Below are 22,144 nucleotides of genomic sequence, written 5' to 3' on the forward strand. Positions count from 1 at the left end.
AGCACTTTTTGTCCATCATAGAGCAATAAATAAGCAGGAAATAACAGGAATTTTCTCTTGCATGTGAACGCTATGATGAAGATTTATTTAAAACATTTATTTATTTATTAATATCTGTTTATTTTCATTTAAACCAACCAAAGGCCACAGATCAGCCACAATATCATTACATATCCAAGATTCAACATTTCACATCGGTGGTCATAACTTGCATGCAAACATCACCTATTCTACCAACTTTGCTTACATGCACTGCTCTCTGATGACATATTGACCTCTTAGTGCATCTATATTCTTCAGTCAGGTCAACAATTTCAGACTAAACAGAAGCCCATGCCCAGAGACCTGAGGGGAGCGAAACTCAGGATATCTACTGTCCGGGAGCACAAAATACCACAATAAGAAAAATGGGTTGTTTTTGACTAGGGAGAGTGTGAAAGATGCTGCTACAATTGTTCAGATCAGAGCAAAAAAATATTGTTCTTCTTTACTAAACATTTGAAAACATTATTAAAAGAACACATATGACAATAATAAAGACCATATTAGCAAAAATCAAACACACAATACACCGACCGGGTAATGATGCGTTAAATGGCACTGTGAAAACACCAGTATAAGAATGATAGTGCGTGCAGTGACACCTAATGACCTGATTGAGATATAATGCCCTAGTCACATTAACTTGACCTTACATGTTTCTGTCCCTGATAATATAAATGTTGGACCTTTGTAAGGAGGGAAAGGTGTTTCCAGACCCCACTGACATTCCCACGTGAAATGGACCTTGTGTTTATCCAGATGGAGGGAGACGTCGCCACGTTTGTTTGTCGGTTCTATTTAGTGCAATCACAAAAAAGGACAGTAAACATAGCCATTTGGTGAGACATACAGACTCCATTTTGTGCCGCCCTAAAAAGGGCATCTTTTTGTAGGCCCTGTCACGATTTCTCCAAAGCCATCTCTCCCTCCATCCAGCGCCGTGCACAGCAAGCCCAGCCAACCCCCTCATCCTCCTGCCAGCTCTGCACAAACCCATTTCTCATGAAAGCGCTTGGCTGTTTATTGTTCCAAATACTCAGTATCCATCTTTCTTCCTCTGAGCTCATTGCCCTCCGTGTGACCGGAGCAAGCTGTGGCCTGCGTGCCCATCTGTCTCCACAAACCTGCCTGAGCCACCTCAACCACCACCTTTCAAAGTTACAGTTTACAGACCCTTTGCCTCATTACCCACTCTCTCTCTTTGAAGTAACTGCTGGGCGACCCCTCGCTGAGACCGCCCTCATTTGCCCACCATATACCTAATCCTGTGCGATCATATGTCCTCCTCCAAAGGCAACATCCATTCATCCACTTGTTTGAATCGTGAGGCACCAGGGAGAATAAATCACGGATAAGGCCTTGAAGATAAGGCACCTTGGAGAAGGGCCTAAGGTACCCTTGCCCCCGTAAAAGCATGGGTTAGAAGGTACATATATCGATCTACCTTTTATAGCCTCTGCCAACTAAATCATGATTTTGTGCATGCCAATGGTCATTGTGTAGTTTAGATTAGTTAGAGGTGTGACATCTTGAGAACAAAGTCTAACCTTCACCCTCTGAAGATGAGCCCAGTTGACCCATGTGCCAACTGAACCGCCCCAGCCACAGCAACCAATGGGAGGCCAACATCACCTACACCCTATATGGGACCGTGCAAGTTGATCAACTGAAATGATTGTACTGTACTATATGTCATTGCGTCACTCATGACGATTCTCTCGTTCTAAATGTTTTGCCCTTGTATCTGTTGGCAGAGCGCTCTCAGGGCTGCAGAGTTCTCTGCGTGCACAACTTTATTGATATAAACTTTGTTCAACTTGCAATCTATCTTCTAGTCTCAGTCCCTACAGGGGTGGATCCTTCATTTGGTTTTGTTTTGTATCATGTTGGGACCAGGCGCCTTCAAAGTGGTGACTTGTCCGACGTGATATTTCTTGACACCCCCATACTGTTTCTTGACACCGCTGTACTGCGGTGAGATCTGGGGCTTCCCCAGGAGGGCTAAACGCCACCTACAGCTTGCAGACGTCTACAAAAGGCGTATGCTCCTGAGCAGGTTCTGTGGGTCCCGGCTTTGCGAATAACCAACTGCTCGCTGCAGCCAGGCAGGGCCAGCCGCGGGGATGCTCCCCTTCTGGATAGACCACGACCGGAGGCTCTCGGAATACCACAGACACGTGAGTATTGATTGCAAGAAGAATTAAAGGTGGGAAGTATGAAGGGTATGGAGCAGATTTAATTAAGGGGACAACGTTATGGGTTTGGTTGCATACTAGTGAATAGAGTGATTGTTGATTTTAAAGAGATTGTTCTTTTTTCTATGGCCATTAGGATTTTATATGAATAAGGTGACGAAATAAGAGGAGATATGGGAACCTAGCTCCGAAAGGGGGTGGAAGGTGGCGCCGCATAGCACTGTCTCGACCAGTGCAGGAATATAAGTGGAGATAAGGAATAAGTAGGAGCCTCATATATTTAGAGGGCCTCGGGAAAATAGCAGTAGTTCTTCTTAGTTAGCTGTAATCTCTTCTAGGAAGGCCCAGGAGGGGCAGAAGTGATTTGAATGTTGGATGTGTGTAGGGAAACAGATTTTCAATTAATGAAGGGCTGGGGTATATGGGCCAGATTTTAAGGTTTCGTGTTTTTTTTACAACGTTGTTAGTAAAATTTGTCGGTCCTTTATGTCTAAATGTTATTTGGTTAAATGTTTTTGTACTTCTGTTGGTCTATCATTGCAATGCATAAGTAATTGATCTATTCATGAAAATTGAAATCACAAGTGAAATATCAAAGATTGAAAGCCAGTGCTATAAGCACGTGGATGTACACACCCTAAGAGGAAAAGATAAATATCAACACCATGGGCATAGACACGCCACTCTTGCATATTTGTAAGCACCTCCCTCTCTATAACGATTACATAAAGAAATATCATGGGCAATGGTTAAGGAAAGAGAAAGGGGAGGGGCCACCCGGGGTCTGGCCAGAAAGAATCTTCGAAACAGACACAAAGTACTAGATCTGTGGAGGATGTTTGAAGAAACGCCAACCACAAATAATAAAGCAAAATAACCAGACACCACAGCAATGCCAAAGGACGAGGGAGGGGAAAAGGACAAGGGAGGGGCAGAACCAAAGAAATTGTACCCACTACTCACTAGACCTGTTGAAGGGTATTGTGACCCTCTGTATTTACCACAACCAAGCGCTCTGACCACCCCAGCAGCTGCAACACCTCCCCCATATGTCCCAGACAACCCCACAGGTGCCCCAGATTTAGAGGTATTAACGATGAACACACAGGCCGAGTTAGTGTGATTGCGGACATTACGCGAAACAGCATTGCCAACTTCAGTGGGAGGGCAGCCATAGCTGCCGCCCCCATTACAAAGCTCCACCCCACTGCCATAAGATAAGTGGAAATCTGGAGATTTCCTGTTCCGAATAGACAGTACACCAATCAGGAAAGTGTGGGTAGACCGAGAGGGAGAGACAATGAGTGTGGGTCTGACACAGCAGCATCAGACAGAGAAGAGGAATGTTGGAGCGACTTTGACGAGTTAGTGGAAGGAGCAGTGGGAGGAACACAACAGATGAAGTGGGCAACTCCGCAGGTGACAGAAGCAAGAGAAGAGGGGTGGGAAGGAAGGCTCTGCAATAGGCTATGGTGAATGGCAATAGCAAAAAAGATAGGATTAAAGGAAAGTAAAGGAAAAGTGAGGTTAAAATTGCAAATGCCCCTCATCCACAAAGGTGCAGGACTTCCCCATTACGTCCCTTGGGCACTGATGGACAAGACTAATTTACAAAAAGAACTCCCTCCACTTTCAGGGGGGGCAGGAAAATGGATATACACCTTTGAGAAAGACACAGTGGGGGTTCCCCTAGCTACCGGAGATATTAAAAGTCCTTTGGCATCAGCAGTGGGTGATCAAGCAGAAAGGGTGTGGGTGAAGGCATAGTTCCCGGCTGTGACAATGGAAAATGATCGACATGACGGGCGTCCTTTAATAATGTAAGAGCAAAGGAGCAATACACCGGAGCCCAGTGGAACGGAAGGCCTGCAAGAGATGGGTACAGAGTTCACCATGGGGGAGGGTATGGAGTGCAAGGACTAGGGGGGAGGACAGGGTGCATGTTGGTCGCGCGGGAGGTGGGGTCACTTTGCTAGGGAATGTCACACCTGTCCTATGCCCAACTACCATAACCATCAGAGATATCAATATGGGCACCCACATCCATGGAGCCCTTATGGGTTACCTATGGGAGGATACGCACAGGACGAACAAAACAATAACAGATACACCGCACCGCCCAGCGTGCCCAAACAACCACCACAAAATAGCAGACACGTCTTACGCGTCAAAACCAAATGACACACACTCATGCCAACCCCTTTGTTACAACTGCAAATGGTGCACTGGCCCCGTTCCGGGGAGCATGTGTGCGCAGCGACAATGCTTTTTCGTGCCCTGGAACAGATACTCACCGAGACTAGGACAGCCCACAGAGAGCCCTTGCTTGTCCAGTCCTATTAACTACCTTACGCCCAGACGAGGAACCACTGGTGGGGGCAGAGATAGGAAACAAACAGTTCATCTTTTTGGTGGTCTCAGGGGGCGGAGAAATCATGTCTATGTGAAGGCAAGTTTCTGCTATCTGGCAAAAATCTCGAGATTCAGTGATTCTCTGAGGCTGTGGTCACGGTTCCTTACAATATAGATGTGGACGTCAAGATAGGGGGTAACAGTGAGAACACTCACCTGTACCATGAAGACTCACCTGTAAATTTATTGGCAAGGGATCCCCTCAGTAAACTCAATATGAACATTGCATTCACAGAAAGGGGCGTGGTATGTTCTACACCCGGCATGTGCCCCTTACGAGCGATGTTAATAATACAAACAATAGCACGTGAAACAGCAGTCCGAGGAATACAGCCAAATGAAGACATTTTCATATATGGCATACAGGTATTGGCAAGAGTAGTGCCAGAGATAACACTGAAAGAGTTGAGAGTGCCTTCTGATTTTGTTTTCCACCCAGTAGCAACACCCGACATACTACCTGGTACAGTGCACTCAATAGACTTGCAGGGAGTGCAGGTGTAGGCAGAACGTCTTGTGGGGATTGGACTGGACACGCACGGGTGTCAATGGCAAACAGTGTTATGCATAGACTCAAATAAGGTCTTGCACGATTTGAGAGATGAGGAGTTGTTCACTGACAATGACCATGATGGAGAAATAATGATGGACATGTGCATGCCGTGTGACATAATGGTACAAAACAGATGGGTTACAAACCCCTGTCATGGCTGTTGTCAGTGCACTGCCGTCATTTTGCAGTACAGATTTACAGCAGGTACCATCAAATTTATGACCACTAACCCCCATGATGTAGGGTTATTACAAGTGACCCCCATAAGGTTAAAAATGAAGCACAGAACAGTGTTGCCTAGGGTAAAACAATATCCTTTATCCAGGGAAGCAGAGGAAGGAATGTGAGAAACGATACACACATTACTCCAGCAAGGTATTATTGTCCCCTCCAGCTCCCCATGCAATACTGAGATTTATCCAATCAAAAAAGCGAAGAGGGGGTCGTGGAGGATGATGCAGGAACTTTGCCCTCTTAATGATATTGTCCAGAAAGAATTCCCTCTTGTTTCAAACCCGGCATCCATCTTGTGCAGTATCCCAAAGAAGGCAACACATTTTACTGTAGTGGACCTGAAAAACGCTTTCTTCTCTATGCCCCTTGACCCAGCCTCACAATACCTGACAGCCTTTACACTAGGGGGGAGAAGGTCCAAACAGTGTAGATTGCACCAGGGGTACTGTGAGAGCCCCAGCATTTTCAACAGAATACTACACGAAGACCATGGCAACATTGCCGTTCAAAGCACAATAATTCCGTATGTGGATGATCCGCTAATATGTAGTGTGGTAGAAGACATGTGCAGGAAGGATTCTGTCCAACTACTCACCCTGTTGGTCCACGAAAGGTGCAAGGTAGACAAAAACAAACTCCAATATTGTCTTACAGAAGTATTATATCTGGGACAGTTGATATCAAAGATAGAAAAAGAATAATACCTTATAAGGCCACAACAGTAAGAGCAACAGAAAGGCCCCATATAGTGAAAGACATGCAAGCATTCCTTGGCATATGCAATTATTGCCGAGCATGGATATTAGATTACACTGCGTATACAAGACCATTACTGCAAGGGCTAAAAGAAGCACAGAAAGAAAACAAAACAATAATATGGACACCTGAAATGCACACAGCTTTCACTACACTGAGGGACCTTATTTGCACAGCACTTGTCCTTGCCACACCAGATTATGAACTGACATTTTTCTTAACCTCCCACTCAGATGAGACACAGATGACTGCAGTACTGACACAGAAAATGTCATTGGGGCACAAGTCCCTTGCATACTACAGCAGCACTCTTGACTCTGTAATGCAAAGCCACTTCGCTTGCGAACAGGCTCTTGCCACAGCTGCCTTTGCAATTGAAAAAAGTTCCACCATCGTGATGGGATGTTCTGTCACCTTGTTTGTGGAACACTCCCTGTTCACAATACTTGAGAGATCCAAATCTACCCTAACGACCCAAAGAGAAACATCATACAAAATAATAATATTGAGCCCAAACATTCATGTTGTTCATAGTAAAACAGTAAATCCAGCCACTTTACTCACATAGCCATGTACAGTAGAAGATATGCAGAATCCTGATTGTGCCACATATGAAGGGGAAGGAGACGACATTCCCAAAACAAGTGAGAATGCATCGAGTGAAGGGGAAATGCATTTTGTAGATGGATCAGCTTCAATTTGTCCAGAAACAGGTGAAAAACATGTGGGATCAACAGTGGTGAGGTTGGAAGAGGGAGAATATAAAATAGTGGTACAAAAGCGCCTGCCAATGCACTATTCAGCACAAGCTGCCGAATTGGTAGCCCTAATAGAAGCACTCCATGCAGCTAAAGGTTGTGCAGTGACAATTTATTCAGACTCAGCATATGTAACCACCACAGTACATGCTGGGTTGTCTAGGTGGAGAAGAAGGGGGTTCAGAAGAGCAGATGGGTCCCCAGTACAACACCCTGAACTTCTAAATGAACTGATAAAAGCACTTGCAGAACAATCAACAGTGGCACTGTGAAAATGACAAGCGCATACGAATAACAGTGATGAAATATCACTAGGAAACGCGGCAGCAGATGCCACAGCAAAAAAGGCAGCATACTTTTCAAAAGCGCTGCCTGCAGAATGCGTGCAGAAAAGTAAAAGAGAGGAACAAAGGGAGGACAGGTATTGTGATTTGCAAATAGCACAAGTGATAGAATTACAAAAGAGAGCTCCATCCACAGAAAAGGATTTATGGCTAAAAAGGGGTTTACGCAATCACCAACGGACCTCCTCTGCAGAAAGAATGCAACAGGAAAAGTAGTGATGCCTGTAGAGTTATTGCAAATAGCATTCCAACATTTGCATTTTCCTGCCCATACAAAAAAAAACACATAGCAGTGGTCATTCAGGAGGATTGGTTTGTTCCTAACCTCCAAGAATATCTCACCAAAATTTCAATTGAATGTATATCGGGTCAAACATGTTGCTCAGGAATGACACTTCGAACATTGTGCGGGACACTACCTCGCCCAATTGGATTTTTCCGTGAGCTGCACATTGATAATGCGGACATGGGAGAGAGGTGCAAAGGAGCGAGATACTTGATAGTGGTGGTTTGCCAATTTTCACATTGGGTGGAAGCAGGACCTTGTGCACACCCAGACACGAAGTGCTCAGCAAAATTCCTAGTAAGCGAAGTGCTCCCATTGTAAATGGTTTCAACCCAGCACTCCACCTAAGTCAATGCCTAGTATGGGATGCCAATTGAAACCCTTATTTATATATTTTTATGTCAAAAGTTTGTTTATTTCTGGATGATGTACCCTTATATAACGCCCCTCTCTTTGAATCCCCCCGGTCTCACTGAACCAAGAAATAGGATGGTTTTGCAAAGTTAAAAGATTTATTTGAAGAATTGAACAATATATATATCACACTTTTATGAATATGAACAATATCTGAATATGACACTTATGAATATTTCTACAATGATCAGCAATGGGTAGTATTACAATAATCAACAATCTCTTTAATCAATTATGAGTATGAATAGGAAGATGGTGTAGCAGAGAATAACTTTGGATGGGTTCAAGGAAATGCAATGATAGGAAAGAATGCAACACAGAAATAAAATTTGATATGAATTCAATCAAAGACAACGTGATCACTCTTTCCCCTGTTACTACTCACTCCCCCCAATATGCAATATGAAGATATGGAATGAGGGCACACAGGTTTCAGGAATAACAATCAACAATTGCAGTTTCAATCCGATTCCCCCCAGCGAGCTTAGAGAGAACAGTAATGATTTTAAAACAGGTCAGATGCTTTTAAATGTGGTTGGAAATGAATGGGAAAAATGCTAAAATGACTTTAATTCGCTAAATGAGATTCAGAACTAGTGAGAGTTGCTTTGGATTGGGTCAGGTAAACACTAGCAATGATTGTAGAATGATTAGCAGATGGAAAACGAAATTCAGAAGTTGAAAGCAAGAAATAGCTGTTTTACATGTGGTGAAATTGAGCCAAATGCGAAATCGCTGCAAACCTTTCAGCGCAAGAAAAACACGATTACAGCAAAACTATAAGGAGTCGGAAAGCTGAGGATGTTAGCTTCAAAATGACATTTAAATTTCGTCCCTAGCACATACAGTTCAAAGGTTACAGAGGTTTTAGTGAAGGTCATTTTTTTTCAAAAAGGTCAAGATTTCAAAATGAAAGATGCTGGAGCCGCAAACTACACGGACAGCACAGCCACCGATCCAGAGGCGCCTCCGGATGGTTTATATCTGCCTGAGACGATTGACTTTCTCCAGAAAATATATATTAGCGCCAAGATGATTATCACTACGATGATCACGTGATTATGTGGAGGAGAGAAAGATTTAGGATAGAAAAAAGAGATTCAATAATGCAGTTATGGATGTGTTGGAATGGTTTGTATGGGATTACTTAAGCTAAGAGATGACTATGGACAGTTCTATGCTAAATACTCACTACTATGGATTTGGAATGGAATGGACCCGTCAAAGATCTGGTCAAAGGTTTGGCTGGAATTCGCTCACCACCGGACAGGATTCAGGCGCTAGGTTCTGCTCTCAGCAAGGCACTCTGGTCTGCACGGCCTCTTGGACTGGATCTGACGGGTTCTGGGTTACAGCTCTGCTGGACTGATCTGGATCTTGGTTTCTAGCAAGGGTTCCTGGCTAGAAGCAGCAAAACAGCACAGCCAGGCTGTTGAATGGTTTAGGCCCCGTGGAAGTTTAGGGGTTAAAATCAGGTTGCTAGATTTTAAAGGCCTGCTGAAAAGGGTTCAGCTTTTTGGGTTAGGCCTCTGCTTCAGGGTTCTGGAGTCTGGTTCTGAAGTCTAGAGATGGGTTCTGGAGTCTGGATTCTTCTTGCAGAGCGCTTCGCCGGTAGATCAGTGAGGAGTGAATGTGTATGTGTCCTTTCTGGGTCCTCAACAGTCCCTATTTATCCATCGTCCAAAGGGGTGGGGAGGCTGATTATACTATGCCCAACCCTCTAAGGATCTGATAGGTCAGAGAATTCCCCCTCTCTTGATTTGAGAAGGGAACAGTGTGTCATGATGTGCCATCATGTGTCAGAGTGACACTGTGTTTAGGGTCCAGAAAAAATCCCTCCCCTTTGTTCTTACCCAGAAATTCTATTTTTCCCAAAAAACATATTTCCAATATGCACAACTTGTTAATAATACATAATTACATGACAGATTGACTAAGGTACGTTTCTGTCCAAGCCTCCTCTTCCTACGAGTTTTGGTTCACAAATGACATTTTTTCGCGCTTTTGGGTGGTTACTCAGTGTCACTTCTGTACCCAATTTTACACATGCATACACATACCATCTGGGCATATTCCTGGAAATTTTCATGCTCCTAACATAATCACAATTGCTAGAATATGAACTTTTTTTTCGTGGTTCAGTCTCTGAAAATCGCAACATTTCCAGAGTAGTTTCTACTTGTGAGCAATATTTTCATTTTAATAATCTCTAAATTCCATATTTTTGTCAGTTTGGTACAATATTTAAGTCTTTTCCCAAAACAATATTTTCTGTGCCCTCTGAATACACACAATTGTTTGTCTCCGCCTCCAAGGTCTTGGCTGGGCTAGAGAGTCACATGGGCTTGTCTCCCTGGGCAGTTGGTGTCAGTCACACCCAAATTAGCATTTTCTTTCAGTTCAAGGAAACCCATGTCTCTTTCCCAGTGCAGCAGAGGAAGTCTCCTCCCCTTCTCATTAGCAACCCCATGAGATATTCTCTCCTTTTGGTGGGAATGAACAGGGTGGTGTGTTCTCAGTGGTGGGGAACCTCTTTGAAGTTTTAGCTGAATCAGGTTACCTTATGGTCAATTGTGACATTGTTCCTTGTGAAAAATTACAATTACAAATTTAAAATAAGCAAACATATCTTCAATTCCAGTCTTATTCAACATGAACATCAATGTGTGGCACCCTATATTGCATTTGATGGAAGTCCCTTCTTTGGCATATTTACCTTTTGAGACACAAGTTTCGCCTGACAGATTTAGAGATCGCCAGCGTCTGACACGAATCTATGCTAAGGCTCTGTATATGTTTAAGTACCTTTCCATGGTTTGTACCTGGTTTTGTTAACGGTTTCATCCTGATCCTAATGAGAATGAACAGTTTAGGATTTATTTTAAAGGCGCTGTATATTACTACTTCAATCAATAATTTGAATTGATAGTTTAAAAGTGGATTTTGTTCTGATAAAATATACTACTGCTGACATTATATTAATGTGGATTCTTGAAGTAGAATGATGTTCAACACCCAACAAGGAGGTTGGATCTTTTGGGTGGTTTGTGAGCCATGATTTTTGCAAATTTGACAACCAAGAAAAACGGATTTCCACACAGCTCTGTGTTTCTTTTGCAGTCATTTTGCTCTGTGGGCAGCCAAATGATGGGTTTTGGCAGTGGTCTGCTGTGTTACCACTGACATAGGCAAAAGTGGGTGGTGGCCTATTTTTCAGATTTTTCCTGCACACTTCTGGGTGATTTTTAGCAAGCAGAATGTTTTCCAGTGGCCATTCCGATGTTCCTGATGCATGCAATGCACAGTAATGTTGCATGGCCTGTACTAGTGGAGGAAAACATCCCACACCACGTTGGGGAATATGTGACATCATTTGCTTCGACAATGGAACACATTTTGTTAATGACCTATCAAAGCATTATTAGGAATAAAAGATAAAATGGCCGATTCATGGAATTAATGTGCACCGAAAAATGCTGTGCAAGCATGCAAAAGCGTGCGAATTGCAGCGCATCGCAAAAATCACAGTGCAAATGTGTGAAAGCCGCGCACATCGATTCATGGAAGTCTGTGTGCGTGTAAATCCTGGGATGTGTGCCTAAATCGTGCGTGGTGCACGTGGGCGCACACCTCATCAAACGGCGTGTGCTACGCACACAGCGAAAGCGCACATAGCGCAGCGCACACAACAAAAGTGGGCGTAACACGGGGCGTAACACACGGAATAGGGAACAATGCGTGAAAATGTGGGCATTACGGGGGAAGTACAGGAGGTAAATGCGAGGAACGCCCACACGCGCTCCTACAACGCGTATTCATGGATTCGAACAGGGGAAACGCGTGCGCCAAAAAAGACGCGCTAATCCGGAAACACGTACACCGCAGGAAGCAGGCGTACGAGGCCCCGCGCAGCATAAAAGTGCACGCAAACAACAAACAAGCTCAGACGCTATGATGAATGTACCATTCCTTGCAGCAGTGGTCATGGGACACCGCAGGAGGAGGAGGATAGCCAGACTTTTTGGGATGCCTGATGACCAGGTGTATGGGAGGTACAGGTTCCCATCACACATAATACTCGACCTGGTGAGTGAGTGGGAGGATGACCTCACATCACACACCCTGTGCTCCCAAGCACTGAGCCCCTTGGAAAAGGTGCTCAATGTACTGCACTTCTTGGCCACTGGTTCATTTCAGCGGACAAGTGCCATAGTGGGGGGGGTGTCACAGGCCACGCAGTCACGCTGACTACACCAGGTGTTTGCCATCATGACTGCACGCTCTTCAGTCCGCAGGCACATATACATGCCCAGAACACCTGCAGAAAGGCAGGCTGCCGTCCAGGACTTTTACGGTGTGGCACACTTCCCCAAAGTGCTAGGTGCCATTGATTGCTCCCATGTGGCTCTACATCCTCCCAGGGCAACTGAGCACATCTATAGAAACCGCAAGCACTGGCATTCCATCAACGTTCAGGTAGTATGTGATGCCAAGGGAATCATCACCTCAGTATATGCCAACTATCCAGGGTCCACCCATGACAGTTTCATTTTTAGAATGTCACCCCTAAACTGGGACCTAGAAGCTGGGCGGCATGGCGATACATGGCTGCTTGGTGAGTATAAATGCCTCTGCACATGCATGCATGTCAGATACTGAGTAATGTCACAACCCCACTTATGATACCTATCATCACCTCCCCAGGGGACAGTGCCTACCCTCTGAGCACCCACATGATGACGCCAATTCGGAACCCCACCACACCACCCGAGGTAAGATACAACACAGCCCATATTGCAACCTGGGGCATAGTGGAGCGCACATTCGGAGTGCTCAAGTCACGCTTTCGCTCCCTTGACCGCTCTGGTGGGCAGCATCTATACGCACCCCCAGTAGTGTGCAGGATCATAGTGGCAGCATGTGTCCTGCACAATGTTGCAACCCGCTGGGGTCTGCCGGTGGACATGGTGGGGCCCCCACTTCCCCAACCACATGCACGGTCGCTGCGCATGGGAGGGGAAAGGGCACGTGGTGAGGCAGCCCGCACGCAGCTGGTGGCTAATTACTCCACCTAAAATCACACCCCTGTGGAGTGCACACAGCTCTGGCACATACCAGCTGACAATCAACGATTATGCCATAAGGGACAGTCAACTGTCACAACCATACCAGCCTGAGATTGGTCACCTGGAAGTGTTACATTGTGTGCATCCCTACCTACTAAAAGACAACCAATGCTGTGTCACAAAAAGACACACATTTATGCTTCATGAATGACTACCCCCTTGCAAAATTCAACATGAAAATGGTACCATGTCACCAAACCCCTCCCCATCTCAGCTACCCAACACACCATGGCATGTCATGCAATGTGAAAGCAACAAAATGAATGCACAACACATGACACAAGTGTCACAAAGTACACTGTCCCAAATGGAAACAGGCCACAGACAATATGCTCCCAGTAATCAGTAACAAACAGCACACATGAACAAATACTTACCAACAACACAATACAGCAACACAGGATGAAACAGTGGCAAAATAAGACAGTACAAAATCAAAGTAGTGCAAGTCTTACAACCTGAATAAGCCAGCACATCAACCCCTTCCAACTGCAGAGTGTTGCTGCCAGGCAAATGTGTCAGTGTACTGCATACAACATGAACTGCATCTGCAAAGGAGACGGCCTTGTGAAGACATGAAGAAGGTACCTGTGAGTAAGGAGGAAGACATGGATGCACAAGCACATATCAATACACCATGCAGTGTTCAATACAAAAACATTCCCCACTAGGGATGTCCACACAGTTTTGACTACAGACTGCCCACACAGCTCATGGGAGCCCAATGTCACTGTGTAAGTCACTGTCACTTGGTCACACCCTTTGCAAGCCCATGGAAAGGGGAAGCAGGAGGGGTGTGTGTCATGAACCCAGGCATCTGACTCAAAGACAGGACAAGCCTGCATGTGCCCAGCTGGAATACACAGTGGATGCCCACGGGAGCCACACAGGGCAACACACTGTAAAAAATAAAATAAAAAAATAAATTTAAAAAAACGCCCATGTGTGGATGGGGGGGGGGCCACCCAGGAGGTTCGAAGACAGGGTGCACACCAACACCCACCTGCGTGGATGTTGCAAAAAAAAAATACCTCCATGGGCTCATGGCCTGCACGGCTACGCCAATGTGGGAGAACTGCTGTCGGTCTCTTCACCCACTGCTGTTACATCAGGAGGTGGCGGTGCTATGGGAGGCAGGCCACGCAAAGCCCTGGTATGGTCCTCCATGGCAGCAAGCATGCTGGTGTGGAAGGTCTGGTTCTGGAGGATGATAGTACGGAGATCCCCATACAGCACCTCACGGGTTGCCTGCATGTCTGCATGCATGACCTCGCGTGATGCCCGGATCTCCTCATGAGTTGCCCGCAGCTCAGCTGAAAGCGAACGTGTGAGCTGCTCCAGCTGCTGTTCTGACCTAAAATTTCGGGAAGTCTCAAGTTCACCCAGAGTCTCCCTGAGGAAATGGAATTCTAACCTCAGGGCTTCCCTGTGGCCCTGTGACTCTACAGATATGGATTCACGCAGAGTCTCCAATGCCACCCGCCGGTCCCTGTTGGATGCCAACATGTCTTCCCTGTGTGATTGGCAAATGGAGTCTGTTGCCTGCTGTTGTTGCTCCATCTGCCTTTCAGGGGGGAGAATGGAAGTGGCCACCATCTCCATTGCCTGAGCCATCATTTCAACTGATGCTCCCTGTTGTGCTGCTATACTGTAAATGGAGCTTTCCCATACAGTATTGTACATGAACAACACATGTCCCACACGACTATAACCCTGGCATGCATGCACTGTCAATGAGTTGGAAGGGGAGGAAAAAAGCAGACACTGAGGACTCCAAGATGGAAAATCAACACATGTACTAGCACTGGCATCACAGATTAGCCTGTGAGTGGCATGGGCAATCCACATACATGACACATGCCAGCACACAGATGGCACGTAGCATAGCCATGGTACGTTTGACAAGTACAGCCATATGTCAGTGAATGAGTACTGTCACCCATCCATGTGAGATGGACATGATGAGATGAAAAATGCAAAATAGTGCGACAAAATACGCATGTGCCACACAGTGCAACACATACAGTGTGCAATAATACAGTGATGGCAGGCAGATGGATACATCAATGGTTGGTCACTTCAACATGACAGGAAACAACAATCATGTTCCACATTCAAACAGGCCCCAAAAATGAATGTGAGCAGGCCCATACTCAATCAGCCTGAATGGTGAAATCATTCCCATAACAAGGTAATAAATGTGGGCCAATGTGGGTTGTAATCTATGACAGAAGCATGTCACATATGTGGGATTAGGGCAGAAAAATGCGTTGCAAAAATGGGAGATTGAAACAATCAGGCTGAATGAGCACTAAAAAATCAGAACAATGTTGTTGCAAGATGACAGTTCAAGGGCAACTGCAGGAATGTGGCACTAATTGGCTACTGTGGTCAGAAGGGATGCTGTCATACCCAAACCCAAGGCCGGTTAATGGTTTGGAGGAAGCACATGGGTGACCCATACCACTCAGGAGTACACACCCTCACCTGGCACTCAATCATTACACATCACCCAAGAAACATACACATGGATTACGCACACTTGCATGGGCACTCAGCGGACAATGCCTCATAATCTGGTAGGTCTCCCACGCCTTGGATCTGTTCCTCTGTGACGAAGGTTCCAGCAACAGACTCATGTTCAGTGAGTTGGTCGTCCTCTGGTGGAGACCCACTGCCAGTCACCAGCGTAGAGGCATGATTGGAAGCCAGCTTGTTCTTTGCTTTGCGTTTAAGGTCATTCCACTGCTTGTAGCAATCATCAGCTGTGCGCCTCACAAATCCAAGGGCACTAATGTGGTCCTCGATGGTCTGCCAGTGGGCCCTACGTTGAGCAGTCTTAGTCTTACAGCCTGCAGTCACCAACATTTTGCGGCTATGTGCCGACACATAGGCCACAAGTGCATCAAATTCGGCGTCATTGAAGCTAGGCTTCCTTGATGTGCCGGAGTGTGTAGCTGTGTCTGGGGTCTCACCCTGTAGTGCAAGAGCACCCTTCTTCTTCTTCTTGTAAGGTGGTGCGGATCCTGAGTGGCTTAAGCCGCTTTGGTCAGTAAGGGCAGAAGCGCAGGTGGACTGGGTACTAGAAGCCTGTAAAGGCACAATGACCATAGGTCTTGGTGCAGGCATTGGCTGCAGGGTGATGTCGGCAGGGCCAACGTCGGTGTGATGGACCTGGACCGACACTGTCCCGGCTGGGAGACTCCGAGCTGGGGTGTATTGAGCTGCAGCTGCCCCTGCAGCCTCCCCACCCTGCCTACTTGGGGCAGCAGATGACATTGCTGCATCAGATCCACGTGGCCGGGTGACAGCAACTTTCACTGCCACACATGGATTAGACTTGCTGACCTGGAAGTCAGCCTGGGAGTCATCCTGTGCCGGTTCAGGTGAAAAAATGGGCCGGTCCAACAAGGGCTGAACTGGGATGGTGTCAGCTACGTTTCCCACAACCATTGGGGGGACATAGGTGACCCTGATTGGTCCTCCACACACAGGGCTCTAGGGGCACCCTGCAAATCCTGGCCACGTCCCCTACCACGGCCACCATGCCCACCTTTTAAAGGTCGGCCACCTTTGCCTCCCTTACTGCTTGGTTGCCTCCCAACTATGGCACTGATGTTGTTGTGCGTATGAGAGTAGCAGTAAACAATTGTCCTGGGCAATTGGGGTGAAAGGGGTAGGGTACTAGATGGAATTCGTACCCTAGTGCTCTAGCAACGCCGTATGTGACCCCTGGGGGAAGATGACGAGTCACGCAATGCACAGGCACCCCAAAAACAAAAGTACACGTGCACGCAAACCCTGGTAGACCACGTGCGTGGAAAAATGAACCCACACTATGCTGTGGCACCCAGAAACACAAAAATAAGCGTACACGTGTTACACGCAGCCTACAATGACCTCTGAAGGGGTACGCGACACACAGCGGCAACCACAGTTGGAAAAAACGTGCGCCACTCACCGTCTGCCTTGAAAAAGAATGTGAAAAAGATGTGCGTGTGCGTGTTTGCAACACCCCCGCCAAAAGAATAAAAGAACGCAGTCTGAGGAAACAGGGAGTACGAACTGGAAACGTTGTGAAGTAATCGCGTGTGAACCGACAAGAAGTACAAGAATCACCCGCTCGCTCTCCACAAAAAGCACGTACAAGAAAATAGCGTGATACTCGTACCTTTTAAGCTAGCCCACACGTGCAACATCACTTACGCGCTTACGCGCTAAGGCCCTTTCCTGCAGTAGCACGGTGAAGTGCAGTTTTCTGACGTGCTGATTCACAATGCACCTGTGTTGTGGGGAACGCCTGCGCGCGTATCGTCACTTACACGCTTATGCGCTAAGGGCCTTTCCTCAGATTTCACACTGATGTGCACTTTTTTCATGTGCCAAATCACTCCGTATCAAGTTGGCCACGCGAAAACACACGGAAGACAACGCTCCTGCCCAAAAGGCCATTTTCCTGCCCCCAAGAGCCTCGAGCACGCTCCCACCAGCCATCTGCTGCTGCCTGCCTGCTGCCCACGTGCCCTGCTATTTGGTGCCTGCACGTCAGCCATCTGCAGGGGTCCAGTTGCTGTGTCCACCCCTGCTGGAACAGAAGACTCCCGACTGGGATACCATCGCTCCCCAGCCCAGCCCCAGGACCCAGTTGCCCACTCACGCCTGCCTCGGGGGTCGCCATGTCAGGGCAAACACCATCTGAGACCACTGGCGACCCCCAGCCAGAGAGGCAGAGGGCCACCAGCTTCAGTGAGAAGGAAGTTTGTGTCCTGGTGGAGCATGACCTGGGGAATTATGATGCCCTCTTCAGAACATCATGCACAAACAAGGAAGGACGGGAGAGGATCTGGGAGGACGCAGTGGTTGCCATCAATGCAGAGGGGGTGGCAACCCACGACATCAAGCACGTCCAGAAGCGCTGGAAGGACTTTAGGTCCAGGACCCTCTACAAGGCCCGGTGCCTCGCAAAGGCAGAGGAGGCAGAGGTGTGCCGGGTCAGCATGAGAAACATCCAGATGAGGGTCCTGGAACGCGTAGGCCCAGGGCTCCACGCCCAGATCCTTCACAGGCAGAGCCGTCTGGAGTTGAGCGGTAAGTAGCCAAGCATTGCTGTGTGAGACAGGGCATGTTGCAGTGTGCTGGTAGTCTGATACTTGCCTGTATGTGTGACATAGGCCATGTATCGATGTGTGTGTGCAGAGACATCATGGTCATGCATGTGAGACCAGTAATGTGTGAACCACATGGATGGTGCATGTGTTCAAATGCAACATGGGGAGCTGTATGCAGAATGGAAACATGAATACATGCCAGTCTCTGTTCTTGAACATGGAGGGGGGTGAGGGATGAGTGCTGCTCTCATGTACATGTGTGGTGCACATGTGTGTGTGTCTGAGAAGTGTGTGTGTGACTTTGAAACACCATGGATGCATGACACATGTCCGTGATGATGTGTAGATTCACTCATGCAGTGCGGTCACCGTTGTATCCACTGTGTCTATCCACTGTGTCTGTGGTGTACAAGCCATGATGCATGACCCTCTGTTGATGTGTGTGCATGGGATCAGTGTGAGCCATGATGCATGTGAGTTTGAAGGCAACGTTTTGGTTAAAAGAGGCCCTTGTACATGGATGCTGATGTTGATTGCAGGCTCCGTGCCTGTTTCTGCATGTGTGTTGCGTGCATTCACCCATGTATTGTGGAGGGACAGGATGGAAGTGACATTTGACAGTGCCACTCATGTGTTACTGCTTCCTGTCTAATGCTTGTGTTCTATGTCTCCCTCTATGCAACGTCAAGTGAAGAAGAGGATGGAGACGGCGCTGTGGAGCCAAGCGGCAGGGGATGCCTCCACCGGGCGGCGATGCAAGGCCCAGCCACCCTCCCAGGAATTGCCATCATCCGGGAGCGAGGGGACTGGTGCTGCGTCTGCCACTACGGCTGTAGTGGAAGGGCCGGGTGAGCCTCCACAGGGGCTTGCAATGGCGGAAGACGGTGTGGAGACATCCAGGTTGGTGGTCTCTACAGAGGAGGATGAGCCCGCTACTGAGCCGCACATGGGGCCTGGTGGGGGTAGTACCACTGGTGCAAATGGTGCAGTCCAGGGCCAGGGTCAGGAGGCAGCACAGGTCACCGCGGAGGGGCCTGTGCATGTCGCTGTCCTTGACCCTGTGACTGCACCACCATGCACCAGCAGGGATGCCCCGTCCCAGGCCATCTGCAGGTAGGGGGGAGTGCCACGTCATCTGCCTCTCCACTACCTGCAGACGAGGGGTCCCATGAACGTATGGGCTCCGTCCCGATTGGCGTTGCATTGCGCACGCGTGACATTCGTGATGACGTGCGTGCTTCCGGGGTGGAGCACAAACGCCATCATGAAGAGCGGCATCGCGACGTGGCACTGTTGGGAGGGGCCCTGGTCGGTGGGTTCCTACATGTGTCGCGCACTCTGGTGGACCTCTCCTCCTCTGTGGAGACTATGCGCCAGTCGTTCTCCCTGCCGTCTTCCGGCCCAGATTTCACAAGGGCCCCCTGTGGACCTTGCCTGACCAACGCAGCCAGCTTGGTGGAGATCCCTTCCCTGCCACAGTCGGGAGTCGGCGGTCCAGCAGGGGTGGACACCACAACAACTGGAGACCAGCTGATGGAGGATGTGCAGGCATCATCGGACAGGGCACATGGACAGCAGCAGCAGCAGCAGGCTCTAGGTGGGAGCAATGATGGCTCTGGGCCATCGACATCAGAGGGGCAGGCATCGGCCAGAGAGCAGGAGGACCCTGGAATGGGTGTGTCTGCCGTGTGGCTGCTGTTGGGCCGGGGTATAGATGCGGAGTGGCAGCGGGCAGAAGAGGCACGGCTCACAATGGTCAGGGCGGAGAAATCCATGCGGAGGGCACTGAGGCGGGCCGAGTGTCTCGAGGCTATTCGCAGGGAGTTGGAGTCCAACACGGCATTGTCCATGCGAACCCTCAGGGCCATGGAAGAAGACCACCTCCAGGACATTGAGCAGGAGTTCGATGATGCTCTGGCCCGGGAAATCAGAAAGTGAGCCGTCGGACTAGCCTGCCACCATTGTATATAGTTTTTAGTGTTAGGCTTCATTTTCGTTTTCCTTTATTTTGGGGTGTTTGGACTTTACCCCACACATTTGTATATCGTTTTTTTATTAGGTAGTTTTGTTCATAGGTTTTTGTTCTTTCGTTGGGCTCATGGACGCTTGACAATTGTACATAGCTGGACAATGAATTTCACCATGAATTAATGGATTTTACTTTTTATGTTTCCTTTGGATTTGCTTTGGTGGGGGGAGAGTTTGTACTATTTTTCATTTGGATTTCTTTGGATTGGTTATACTTTTCATGTACTCATCTTTTGGACATGCTTTTAATTTCATGTTTGCAATTTTTTTATGCTTTCATTTCATTGCTTTATTTTTGTGCAGAATACATTTTGATATTTTACTTCGATGTGTGTAATTTGCTCTTTGAGTTCATGCATGTGAAAATGTGGGTTTACACAATCAATGCCAACTAGTGTGTGTGTGTGACGGACATGTGTTGATGTACATAGTTGACTTTTGGTTTGTGTCTTGAGATAGGCATGTCAGCGTGGGGTGGGTGGGGGTTCTGGGGGACACGAGTCGGAACCTGAGGCTCACTGCTGGGTGGGTGGGGGTGATGGGGGACATGAGTCGGGGCCTGTTGGCAGGTGCCCGTCAATGCTGGGTGGGTGGGGGTGCTGGGGGACATGAGTTGGGGCCTGAGGCTCACTGCTGGGTGGGTGGGGGTGCTGGGGGACATGAGTCGGGGCCTGCTGGCAGGTTCCCCTCACTGCTGGGGGGTGGGGGTACTGGGGGACATGAGTCAGGGTCTACTGGCAGCTGCCCCTCACTGCTGGGGGATGGGGGTGCTGGGGGACATGAGTCGGGGCCTGCTGGCAGCTGCCCCTCACTGCTGGGGGGTGGGGGTGCTGGGGGACATGAGTCAGGGCCTGACGCTCACTGCTGGGTGGGTGGGGGTGCTGGGGGACATGAGTCAGGGCCTGTTGGCAGCTGCCCCTTACTGCTGGGGGGTGGGGGTGCTGGGGGACATGATTCGGGGCCTGCTGGCAGGTGCCCGTCAATGCTGGGTGGGTGGCGGTTCTGGGGGACATGAGTCGGGGCCTGAGGCTCACTGCTGGGTGGGTGGGGGTGATGGGGGACATGAGTTGGGGCCTGCTGGCAGGTGCCCGTCAATGCTGTGTGCGTGGGAGTGCTGGGGGACATGAGTCGGGGCCTGAAGCTCACTGCTGGGTGGGTGGGGGTGCTGGGTGACATGAGTCGGGGCCTGCTGGCAGGTGCCCCTCACTGCTGGGGGGTGGGGGTACTGGGGGACATGAGTTGGGGCCTGCTGGCAGCTGCCCCTCACTGCTAGGGGGTGGGGGTGCTGGGGGACATGAGTCAGGGCCTGAGGCTCACTGCTGGGTGGGTGGGGGTGCCTGGGGACACGAGTCGGGGCCTGCTGGCAGGTGCCCCTCACTGCTGGGGGGGTGGGGGTGCTGGGGACATGAGTCGGGGCCTGCTGGCAGGTGCCAGTCAATGCTGGGTGGGTGGTGCTCTTGGGGGCCATGAGAATCGGGGCCTGAGGCTCACTGCTGGGTGGGTGGGGGTGCTGGGGGACATACATGAGTCGGGGCCTGCTGGCAGGTGCCCCTCACTGCTGGGGGGTGGGGGTGCTGGGTGACATGAGTCGGGGCCTGCTGGCAGCTGCCCTCACTGCTGGGGGGTGGGGGTGCTGGGGGACATGAGTCAGGGCCTGAGGCTCACTGCTCGGTGGATGGGGGTGCAGGGGGACATGAGTCAGGGCCTGCTGGCAGGTGCCCCTCACTACTGGGTGGGTGGGGGTGCTGGGGGACATGAGTCAGGGCCTGAGGCTCACTGCTGGGTGGGTGGGGGTGCTGGGGGACATGAGTCAGGGCCTGCTGGCAGCTGCCCCTCACTGCTGGGGGTGCTTGGGGACATGAGTCGGGGCCTGCTGGCAGCTGCCCCT

The sequence above is a fragment of the Ambystoma mexicanum genome, chromosome 2q (genome assembly GCF_040938575.1).
Source record: "Ambystoma mexicanum isolate Mex_15411 chromosome 2q, UKY_AmexF1_1, whole genome shotgun sequence".
NCBI classification, from domain to species: Eukaryota; Metazoa; Chordata; class Amphibia; order Caudata; family Ambystomatidae; genus Ambystoma; species Ambystoma mexicanum.